The sequence below is a fragment of the Dicentrarchus labrax genome, unplaced genomic scaffold (genome assembly GCF_905237075.1).
Source record: "Dicentrarchus labrax unplaced genomic scaffold, dlabrax2021, whole genome shotgun sequence".
Taxonomy (NCBI): domain Eukaryota; kingdom Metazoa; phylum Chordata; class Actinopteri; family Moronidae; genus Dicentrarchus; species Dicentrarchus labrax.
Window position 1 is genome coordinate 19,802,386 of NW_026136719.1, and position 10,707 is coordinate 19,813,092.

The following is a 10,707-nucleotide window of genomic DNA, read 5'->3' on the forward strand; positions in this document are numbered from 1 at the left end:
TTAGCTGTTGGAATGAGAGAGTGGGAGATCTTCGACAGAAAGACACAGCGTCGCAGGCTACTCCCCTCCCTTGTCACACTTAGATCTTTTTACAGCATAGCTACAACAGCTGTCCTGACATCGGAGTGACTTCCAAGTAAATAACCTCCTGAATGTGGCTTTTGGGTTTAAACTCTCCTCTCATTTTGCGGCCATGGGGCCATACCCATTGTCAGCACTGTTATGCACATGAGGCCAAAGCTCATATTTAGAATAGTTTGTTTCTTTGTTTCTTTAAGTTTGTTTGTATATATGTTCACTCTACACCAACTACATTTGTGAATGAATTCTGACCAGTTAGTGCAAAAAACTAAGTGGAAGAAGCAACAATAACTATATATTTGGCTTAAAACTGTTTTCTGTTGCAGCCACAGAGGTCACATCAGCACATTGGACCATGGTAACCAGATTTTGATTGACAGTGATGACAGAGAAGACGCTTTGTTGTAATAACAAGCAATGCACAATGAAGCTGGAAAAAGCAGCAGCTGACTGAGCAGTTGCACCCATAAGACCTTGGGGTCTAGTAATAGTTCATTCATTGATATTAGAGTCAGGGTTGTGACTTGCATAACATAATTACAATACTAACACACAGCAGTTACTTAGACATTTGGTAAGCTACCATGTTTTATTGCTGCTCTGTTGTAACCAAACAGCATCCGCAAGATAAGCCATGTGAAACAATGAATTAATTGTTAATTATACATCTTAAGGAAAAGCATTCCTTGGGAAAGAGATCACCTGTCACCTGAAGAGAACATTAATCCATGTAGATAAAAGCCAAACAATCTAATTTGTCATTAATATTATTAATTCATATAAAACAAGTTAATCTGCATTTCATTTAACATGTCTATGTTGCTTCAAATGGCCCCCCCGAGTTCAGCAAACTAAGAACTATTGCTTATGCCTGCATGTGATATAAGAAATGAAATGATGTTACACTTAGACTTGTTGTGTTACCTTACTAACCTCTATAGAGAAGCTTTATTTTAGCTTTAAAAGTATACTAATTAGCACAATGGAAGAGATACAGCTCATTCATTTGTTTGTATTATTTTATATTCAATAAAACATGAATCTGTCAATTATTACTTAGCATTGATTCATCCATTCTCTTTGGGAGGATTACTGCACAAATGCCACTAGATTATACCTGATCGACTTTAGATTCTCCTTTAGTCTAATTAAATGATTTACATGACTGATTTTACAAAATAAGCACTTTCTATTTATTACCTTACTTGTTGTTTTAGTACATAAACCGTGCCATGTTATATACAGTATGGCCAACAGGGTGCATCACTAGTCAAGAAAAAAATAACATATCCGCATATATAGAGATCTCTGTCATAAATTAAGATTACTTCTAAATAAATAAACATGCTGCCGAAATAATTAATAATATATGGACTAAACGTATACAGAAAATATGGTACTTTTCCAGCATGTATCTATAAGTAAGATATATATTGACATCTGTTGGTGCAATTAGGGCACATATTTCAAATGGGGGGATGCAAGAACAGAAATGATTTGCAACTTACAGAAAACCAACCGTTGTACATTTTTTTTTATATGGAATACATTTTTTAAGGATCTTTACAGAGAATGTGCATGTGTTTAAATAAAGAGCATATGCTATGAATAATATATTGTGGTTAGTACATTTTTCAAACATATCTATATGTAGCAGTTTATTATTATTATTATACTAATTTAACAATCTATATCACCAGTCATGTCTGCCATGTTTTGGTGCCTGTTGTCCTGTTATTATTCACACTGCAGTGCTACTTAGTCTTTGAATTCCCAGAGTACAGACAGATGTGAGAGGAGGAGGAGGTCAGAGACCTGCCTTGTTGTCTGTAAAGCCGAACAAACCATAGTCACTCTCCTGGTCAAAAGCAAGCACCACCATCAAATTCCTGAGAGAGGACAGTGGAAAAAAAATAACATTGGTCATTATTATACAGTAGACTAGGAAACATATTTGTACCCTGCTGTTGGGATTGAGACAGATATTCCTCATGAACCTGTTCTGAGTACAGAGATTTCAAAATAATGTTTGTTCCAAAGTTTTGAAAAAAGCTTCACAACCTTGCCAAATAATGAAACGCTATTGATGGAGGATGAAAGTATCACTTGGCAAGCTTTGAAGTAAGTCTAATCCTATAATAATAATAATAGAAGACAAAATAAGCGAAAACCTGTCATATTTTACTTTTTTCATTTCCAGCCTTCTACATCTGTAAGAGCCCCCTGATCACATATTTGTATTTGGAGTTATCTCGTGTCATTAATATGGTAATAATATTAAAGATCTACAACATTTTTAGCTATTGTGCTTTGTGCTGTGTGTAAGGTATAAAGACATATAATAGAAAGAATGGAGTGACACAGTTTCAATATAAATGCTTTTATACAAGCACATTTTATTACTCTTTTATGTCCTTTGGCTACTCTTTATGTCAAAACAAAAAAATGAATATTCATTTATGTGATAGTGTGTGCCAGTGAATGCAAGAAAGAGAGACAGTGAGAGAGACACCTAGCTGAGGCAATGTGGTCAGACGTGTTTATTCCAATTTCCAGAAAGGCAAATAACATGCGATGGGTTCTGAAGGTTGTTCCACTTCTTAACAGAACTGTGACTTGATTTCAGGCTTTATGCTTGAATTATCACAGGGTGTGTCATTGTGAATTATTTCACTCCCCCCATACAGACCATTAGCTAAACTGTAATGGCTGTCATTTCTTAGTGTTGTGACAGTAGCATCAATATTTATATGGAATTAAATATTATTAAAAAAAGATTATATAAATTCTCATTATTTAGTCAATTATAAGAATGATAACTTAAATTACAGCATACCTACAGTGCTTTATATGTACTGTGTATTGTGGACACTTAAAAAAACACTGACCTTGGTCTCACCAGTATGTTCACACTAATGTAGTTTCCAGAGAGTGGAGAATCGATCTTCTTGAGGATGAGCTACCAAGCCATGATCAGTTTAGAGACTGCTCCTCACCAAGGGTGATGGGAAATGCACAGCATGAGACACTAGTGCCTTGTTTGTATCCGTCACACTCGCAACACTAACATCGCTGCAAAACACGATAAAAGACTGTTTTTTCTGGGGATGAGATCAAGACATTTTCTCTCAGACTCTCCTCTATCTTTTTGTTCTTCATTCTATTTCTGTTGCCTTGTTTCTTCTTTGTTTCTCTAAGTTAATTACTCAGCAACAATGCAATTGTTGCAATTGATGATTTTCTAATTGAAGTCTCCATGTATTGAAAACCTGGGTACAGAAAATATATGTGGAATTTGAATGTGAATATGTTCCTAACATTGCACCCACACAAACAAAATAGAGATGTCAAAGATGAATAGGAGCCACTAGAAGTCATTTAATTATCTCCTATTATGTATGCGCTTATTTTTTTCCCCTAATCTTTTGATAAAAATCTGTTATGAGATTTTCTCTTACTGTTTTCAGATGTTGCATGGACCTGGTCCACAAGTTTAAATTAGGGGATCCAATAATTGATGACTCTTTCCTGATTTGTTGTGATACTGTGCCTTCCCAGTTTCCTAATAATCAAGGATGACTTCACTGTGTCGCAACCAGTATGGCAAGGAGGATTTAAGATTTGAAGAGAAGTGAATTGAGCCTGTGATCTAGCGGAGGTTTGAGTACTCTCCATTAGTTCATGGACAGTCAACTACAAATAGCTTTACAGACCACATGCAGAGAGACAGCAAACCACGGAGTCAGCAATCCCATATAGTACCATATGTTGTTCTGTTAGTGCTGCAGTGAAATTACTCACTCGTGTTAAAAGTACAGTAAAAAGAAAAACTGAAGGAGACTAAGATGTTATACTACCTTATGATATGTGAATGTATCGACACTGGAATACAAGGCCTAGGGGGCCACGCGTCTGGAGACAACTACCCATTTTCTGCATAACATTACACCCAAGAGAAGATATGGTTCTGTGATTTATGTTTTCTCTTATCTAGTCATTTTAGACTGCTTTTCAGCAAGTCAGCTGCACAAAGAAACAATACAGTCATGGAACAAATTATTAGACCACTCTTGTTTCTTCAGTTTCTTGTTCATTTTAATGCCTGGTACAACTAAAGGTACATTTGTTTGGACACATATAATGATAACAACAAAAACAGCTCATAAGAGTTTAATTTAAGAGCTGATATCTAGCCATTTTCCATGGTTTTCTTGATAATAACCAAAATCACTTAAGTTCTTACATCAATAGCTATGGCATTGTACTGCCAAAAACAGTGCTTTTAGGCATTCCATGTTTTCTTTTCTGTCTGTTTTAGTCACATGATACACACAGGAGTTAGTACTTGATTGCATAACCATGTTTTTGATGACTGCAGCCATGCGTCATTGTTCTGCTGTCACAGCAGCCCATTCCTGTTGCAAAAATTCCAACCAACTTGCTTTGTTTTTGGGCTTGTGGTTCTCCATTTTGAGTTTGATGATGTTCCACAGGTTTTCAATTGGATTTATATCTGGTGATTGAGCAGGCCAAGGCATGGTTCGAATGTTCTGGTTCTCCATCAAGGCTTTAACTGACCTTGCCTAACCAGTAAGTTGGCTGGAGTGGGCATCAACTCAAAATTGGATTCATCACTGAAGAGAACCTTAGCCCAATCATCAACAGTCCAATCTTTGTGATCCCTAGCAAAGAGTAACCGGGCGTTCCTCTGCCTTTCATTGATGAAGGGCTTCTTCCGTGCCCTGTGTGACTTCAGACCAGCTTCAAGAAGTCGGTTTCGAACTGTCCTTGCTGAACAAGTCACATTTCTCAACAGTGCCCACTCATTTTTAAGGTCCCTGGAGGTCTGACGACGATTCGTGACACAGGAACGGATGAGTGCACAGTCATCTCGTGGGGTAGAAAGACGTTTCCTGCCTCGACCAGCTAGCTATTTGGTAGTACCATGCTCGGCTTGCTTTTTCTTGGTGTAATGAACGGCTGTCTTGGAGATCTTCAGTTTTTTGGCTACCTGTCTCTCACTCATGCCAATTTCCAGCAGTGCCAAGATGGCTGCCTTTGTGGCTTCACATAATTAATTTTTTTTAGGCATTATGTCAGAGCTGACAACTTCTGAGTTGTGCTATGGCTTGAATGTAAGCAGGAAACCGCTCTAGGCCTTTGCATGTGCAGTGCTGCTTATGACATGAAATGGCCCATTATATATCCTGGGAATACAATTAAGCTTAAGCATGTCAAATAGTATTATGGAATCAGCTCCATTTTTGTCGTGTTCATTTCATTCTTCAGGTAATATACCTTTAGTGGTACCAGGCATTAAAATGAACAAGAAATTGAAGAAAACAAGGGTGGTCTAATAATTTTTTCCATGACTGCATGTTATATAAGATATGGATTGTATGATGTATGCTAAAGCAGCCAGTTTAAATACGGTATGTGTCCACAGTCTCCATTTTACAAAAGTAATTAGACACCAGCGTAATTAGAACGGCATACCCTAACACAGCATTGAAATTCTTAAAATTGTAAGTGTGGAAAACAAGACACTCAAAACCTCATTAAAATGTAAGAGAGTAAGTAGAAGAGACCACAAAAGCATGCAGCCCTAACTGCGATATATTATTGCCTCTGTTACAGATGTTATTTGCAGTTAATTGTTAATCATATAATTGAAGAAAGTTGACATTGAACCTCCCAATTTAATTTCGGTTTCTGATGTGCAAAACATCTTATTCATTTTACAGGTTTTGGAAAAAGTTAGTTAGCTGAAACATTAGCTTTCCCCTTGGAATTCTGCATAGTTTAATTAGGAAGGCAATTAAATTGTGCAATAATTTTCTTCATAAGACTCTTTTTTATTCATGTGTCCTCCTTTTTGTTTGTTGTAGTCTACAACAGAAGAAGTAACAGTTGCATGCAACATTGTAGGCCCAATCTCTACAATAGCAGTAATAGCATTACTAGAGACACAGGGCAGTTGCAACGCAGAATATTTATGTTGTTTGCCATAATACCTTGTGCGCTGGAGCAGCTTGCAGAGGAGTGTGACATTGCTTGGACGAGAATCTGCACCACAAAGTTAGATCATTGTTCTTGCCTAAATAAAGTCAGGTGAGGATGGAGAATCTGCTCTGATGGGAGATTTACGTAAGGGTCTTAATCACAAGTAATGGTAAAAAGGAAATCAAGACTGACCACCAGAGGGAGCATTTGCTGCAGTGTGCTAGACAGTCTACTCTGGGTCCTAGACCCTGACCATAAACAATATACAGCAATAACATCTCCTGTTTTACAGTTATTTACTTATTATTTATTATTGCTGTTGGTGCTGTTCTGCATGTCCACATGTCAATACTCACAATTTTAACTTCCAGTTGTAATGCATCTATTTATGCAGTATGTGCAATGGAAGAAACAACTGTCTGTGATTAATAGTGCTCATTTATCAATAGCTATTTTTCTGCTTGCTTTAAATCTCAAAAAATTTGGCAAATTGTGTGCTTTATATTACTACGACTACTTTATATTTCCAAAAAGTATATTTTGTTGGCTCAAGAAAAGTGTATTGCTTGCCTAGTTCCACTGAAGACAGAATGATTTGTTTCCCATGTTCCAGTAGTTCACACTCATAATAGCAAGTGGAAGTAAAATTGGTTCTTTAAAATCATAGAGATGTCCTATCCCACTTTATTCCATTGCCAGCAACAGTGTTGCCACAGTTACTTTCAAAAAAGGAATCTGATTACTGCTTTAAAAAATAACTTAGTTACTTTACAGATTACTTGATTTCAAAAGTAACTAAGTTAAATTACAAGTTACTTTATTAGTTACATTCAGCAGCTGCCAACAACACCCCCGCCGCCTCAACATAAAAATGACAACCGGTTTTGCCAACACTCACTTTATTGGAAGTGCATTTTTAACAGTAACGTCAACAATGTATCTCCTGACATTTTAAGTCTACAACATACTGCCCGAGCAACATCTTCAATTCTCCCCCACTTACTGGTTTTGAACCGAAGTCCAGCTTTTGTTGTTTGGGTGCTCTCTGCTTTGTACCACCTGGTGGGACTTGCTCTGACTGTGCAGTGCTGCGACTCCAAATGTTTCTTCAAATTTGACGTAGTGTTTTTGTAGCTAGATAGCACTTTGTCGCCACCAGCACAGAGTGTACAACAAACCTTAATAGTGCCATCTTTAGCTGACACAAACTCAAAATAGTGACTGTATTTCCAGCTAGCAAACGCCTATCTCTCTCCTCCCTCCATTGTTGTTTATGTTTGTGTCTGCGTAGCCTACACGTGAACTGTCCTCATGCTGAAAACGTGACTTGTCGCGTAGGCTACGTGACTTCACTCCCAGAGACGCAAGAAGAAAGCAAGTATATTAAGGAAAATATAAGGAAAATTACAAACATAGTAACGCACAGTGACTTGGATAAGTAACTTTAATCTGATTACCGGTTTGGAAATAGTAACGCGTTAGATTACTCGTTACGGAAAAAAGTGAGGGTGTTACTAAGTAACGCGTTACCGGCATCACTGGCCACCCGTCACAGAGTATCCATCCAACCACACTCATCTTGTAACTATTCACAGCTTCTATGTGACGTCATCATTTGTCTCTGCCTCTGTTTCACTCTTTGACATTCATATTAAAGAAAAGTCTGCAGCGGAGCGAGAGGGGGCCCATAGTTCTCTAGGGGCCCACCTTTGGCCCAATCTGCCTGACTAAACATGCTTTTTTGTTGTTTAGCTGAATGAAGTTTGTTCGTGTGTTTTGATTGAAAAATAAAAAGTCAGACTCAGTCTGTCTTTTGCAGAGCAGAGACGAGTCCTCACTACTGCCAAGGGGTTCTCGACTGTACGCAGCAGCCAGCACCAGCGGTTGTAATGTGGGCCTATTTGTACTGTTGCTGATTCCGCCCCTTTAGTACCCCCTTAACAGGGCCCCCGCCAGTCACGTTGCGTTGGATGAGCACAGCACCGGGAGATTTAAACGCTGGTAGTCTATCTGCTCTATCTCTGTTTACCTCGCTGTTCTTCGTAACAATATAAGTATTAAAACAAAGCCAGAGAGCAGAGGTAGAATCTTGTTGACTCATGTTTTCCGCTTTCAAACTTCTTCTCACTCAACAACTCAACCCTCCACGTCCGACAGAGTCCTGCTGTTAGCTGTTAGACAAACAGGTGGAAATGTTAGCAAGGAGCAGCAGCTAGCTCCCTGCAGGTAGCTGAAAGCAATAGTGATGATGAAGATGATGATGGTGAAACACATCGAGTTTGTCGTGTTCAAGCGTGTTGGACTGTTTTAGACCTTTCATACAGACTACAGTGGATTCATGTGATTTTTGCTGGATTGGATTTGAACTGACAGCTGCTGAGTGAAAGCATACGTAGTAAGTTGTTTCATATTCAGTATTTGTGATGACAGGCCTGTCATAGATGCTGGATATCTGGTGTTTTTGACTCTCTGTCCAAAAGTAGAGTTGCTTCTGCACCGCTGTGTCTGTTTGGTTATTGCAGTAATGGCATGACACACATTGCTTGCACCCTTCTGTTGCCGTGTGTGGGTTGATTATGTGGCTGTATTGTGTAGGCTATATAGCTGTGTGGCTGTGTGAGCATCTACCATCACTGAATATCAAAATCTGAACGCTTGCTAGTTCAGTCAACCTTATCTTTTTTATCCTTTATCTGATCATGGCTCTGAAACAGCCTATCAGAAGTTGTAATGCTTCAGTCTCAGCAGGTTTCTGTTTAATGATAAATCCATGGCACTGTCTGTGGTGGTGAATAGGACCCCTTCCATCCCATCCCCCAGCCTATATATTAAGGGCCCACGAAAGGTGCCTGCCCCGTCTGCAATGAGACATCGGCTCCGTGCCTGGTCTCAGTGGGATTTAAAGGTCCAGCCTGCAACATTTAGGAGGACCTGTTGGCAGAAATGTAATATAATATTCATAGGTATGTTTTCATTGGTGTACCTGAAAATAAAATGATTGTTGTGTTGTCGTTACCTACAGAGGCTGCCATGTTTCTCCAGTATCCCAGAACGGACAAACCAAACACTGGGTTTAGGCAGGGCCTTTTGCGTTTTCCTCGAGTTTCACGGCCACCATAGTTTCTCCTACATGCTTGGAACAGGAAGGTGAGGTGACAGTGTTGCAATCAGTAGTTCCACCACTAGATGCCACTAAATCCTACACACTGGACCTTTTGAAAGAAAGAAACTTATCACATCAATGCCCACAATTAGACAGAAATCTAAGCAAATAGCATGATATGACTCGTAATATCCTGACAGTAAATACAGCCAGCAGCTGGTTAACTAGAACAGAAGAGAAAAACTAGCCTAAAGGTAATAAAGCTCACCACAATGGCTAGCTCAGTTCACTTACTCATTCTATCCCATTTGTTTAATCCATACAAAAAACAAAAAAAAATTGGCTTTACACGGGTTGTGCTCCCGGCTCAGGGCCAGTAGCTTCCTGGTTTTTTGACTGGTTACCTGGCAACCCTTAATGACAAGACTTCACCTGACCGAGGCATACTGTACTCCGGAGCATAACCAGACCACGTTTTGCCAGAGAGTGTTGTAAATTTGGTAACAATAAAAGATTACTCACAAGAGTTACTTTGTTTATGTGCTGTGGAAGGTGTCATTCCTGCATGACCTGTTGTCCAGCGGTTTGACAAGTTACTCTTCCAGTCCACTATTGTCTTCAGATTTGGAGGATGAGGAGTGGCACTGCAGCTTCGACCCACACATTTGATTAGGATATTTAGTGCACAAACATCCAGAGATTAGTGGCTAAACCAGCTAAGCCAGCTAAGCCCTTTTCAGACGTCATTATCATCCCAGCATTGCATAAGAGGCTCCTCTGTAAAAGTAGTGGGTTTTAAAATTTGAGAATCAGCGTGGCAGCAATCACACAAATATAATGCAGAATAGATGGTCGCTAATAGCTGTTGCACATAAAGAGCCATACTAACTGCTCACTCTTTGCCTATGTAAAGTAAATGTCAGACAGATAATTATATCAGCAGGCAAGATGGTTTGTGAAAAGAGTGCTTCTACCCTTCCTTGTTACCATCAACCTGACTGGATCACAGTCGTACAGCCTACCAGAAATGTGTCATGCACAGCGCCCACTAACAAGACCTTAACAAGCAACCCACACACCTCTGTCTCTGCAATGACAACCCACACCCACCCTTTAATTTTTTTCTCTTTTAGATGATATTCCATCATAATATACACTCAGGCTGAGGTATAATCTGGGACAGAGTAAGTGGACAAGGTCATGGTTATTAACCAGATGGCAGCAGCTAAAGGCTAGCTGTCATGAAGGCACTATGGGAGACCCTTAACACTCATACCAGGGAGACCTGCATTATTCATCTGGAGCCCCACAACATCAAACCATCTATAGATAAGAGCGTTCATGTTAGTGATAACTGGAACAGTACAGTGGTCAGGCAGACATTTAAACTCACAGGGAAATTGCATTTTGTTTGTCTTGCTTTGTTACATGACATGAATCCTAAATACAGCCGAGAGGTCTCAGGAAAAGAAACATGGTTCGTTTAGTGGATGTTAGCTGTATTTACCATGTGGCAAACT

At 39.1% G+C, this 10,707-nt stretch overlaps 1 long non-coding RNA gene across 1 annotated transcript; it reads right to left on the bottom strand.

Moving 5' to 3' along the window:
• Positions 1-6,972: 6,972 nt before the first annotated feature.
• LOC127352294 (uncharacterized) lies at positions 6,973-9,868 on the bottom strand. Its single transcript, XR_007881067.1, has 3 exons — positions 9,710-9,868; positions 9,105-9,296; positions 6,973-9,015 (listed from the first exon to the last, which is right to left on the bottom strand). It is a non-coding gene; the product is annotated as an uncharacterized LOC127352294 (long non-coding RNA).
• Between the last annotated feature and the right edge of the window lie 839 nt (positions 9,869-10,707).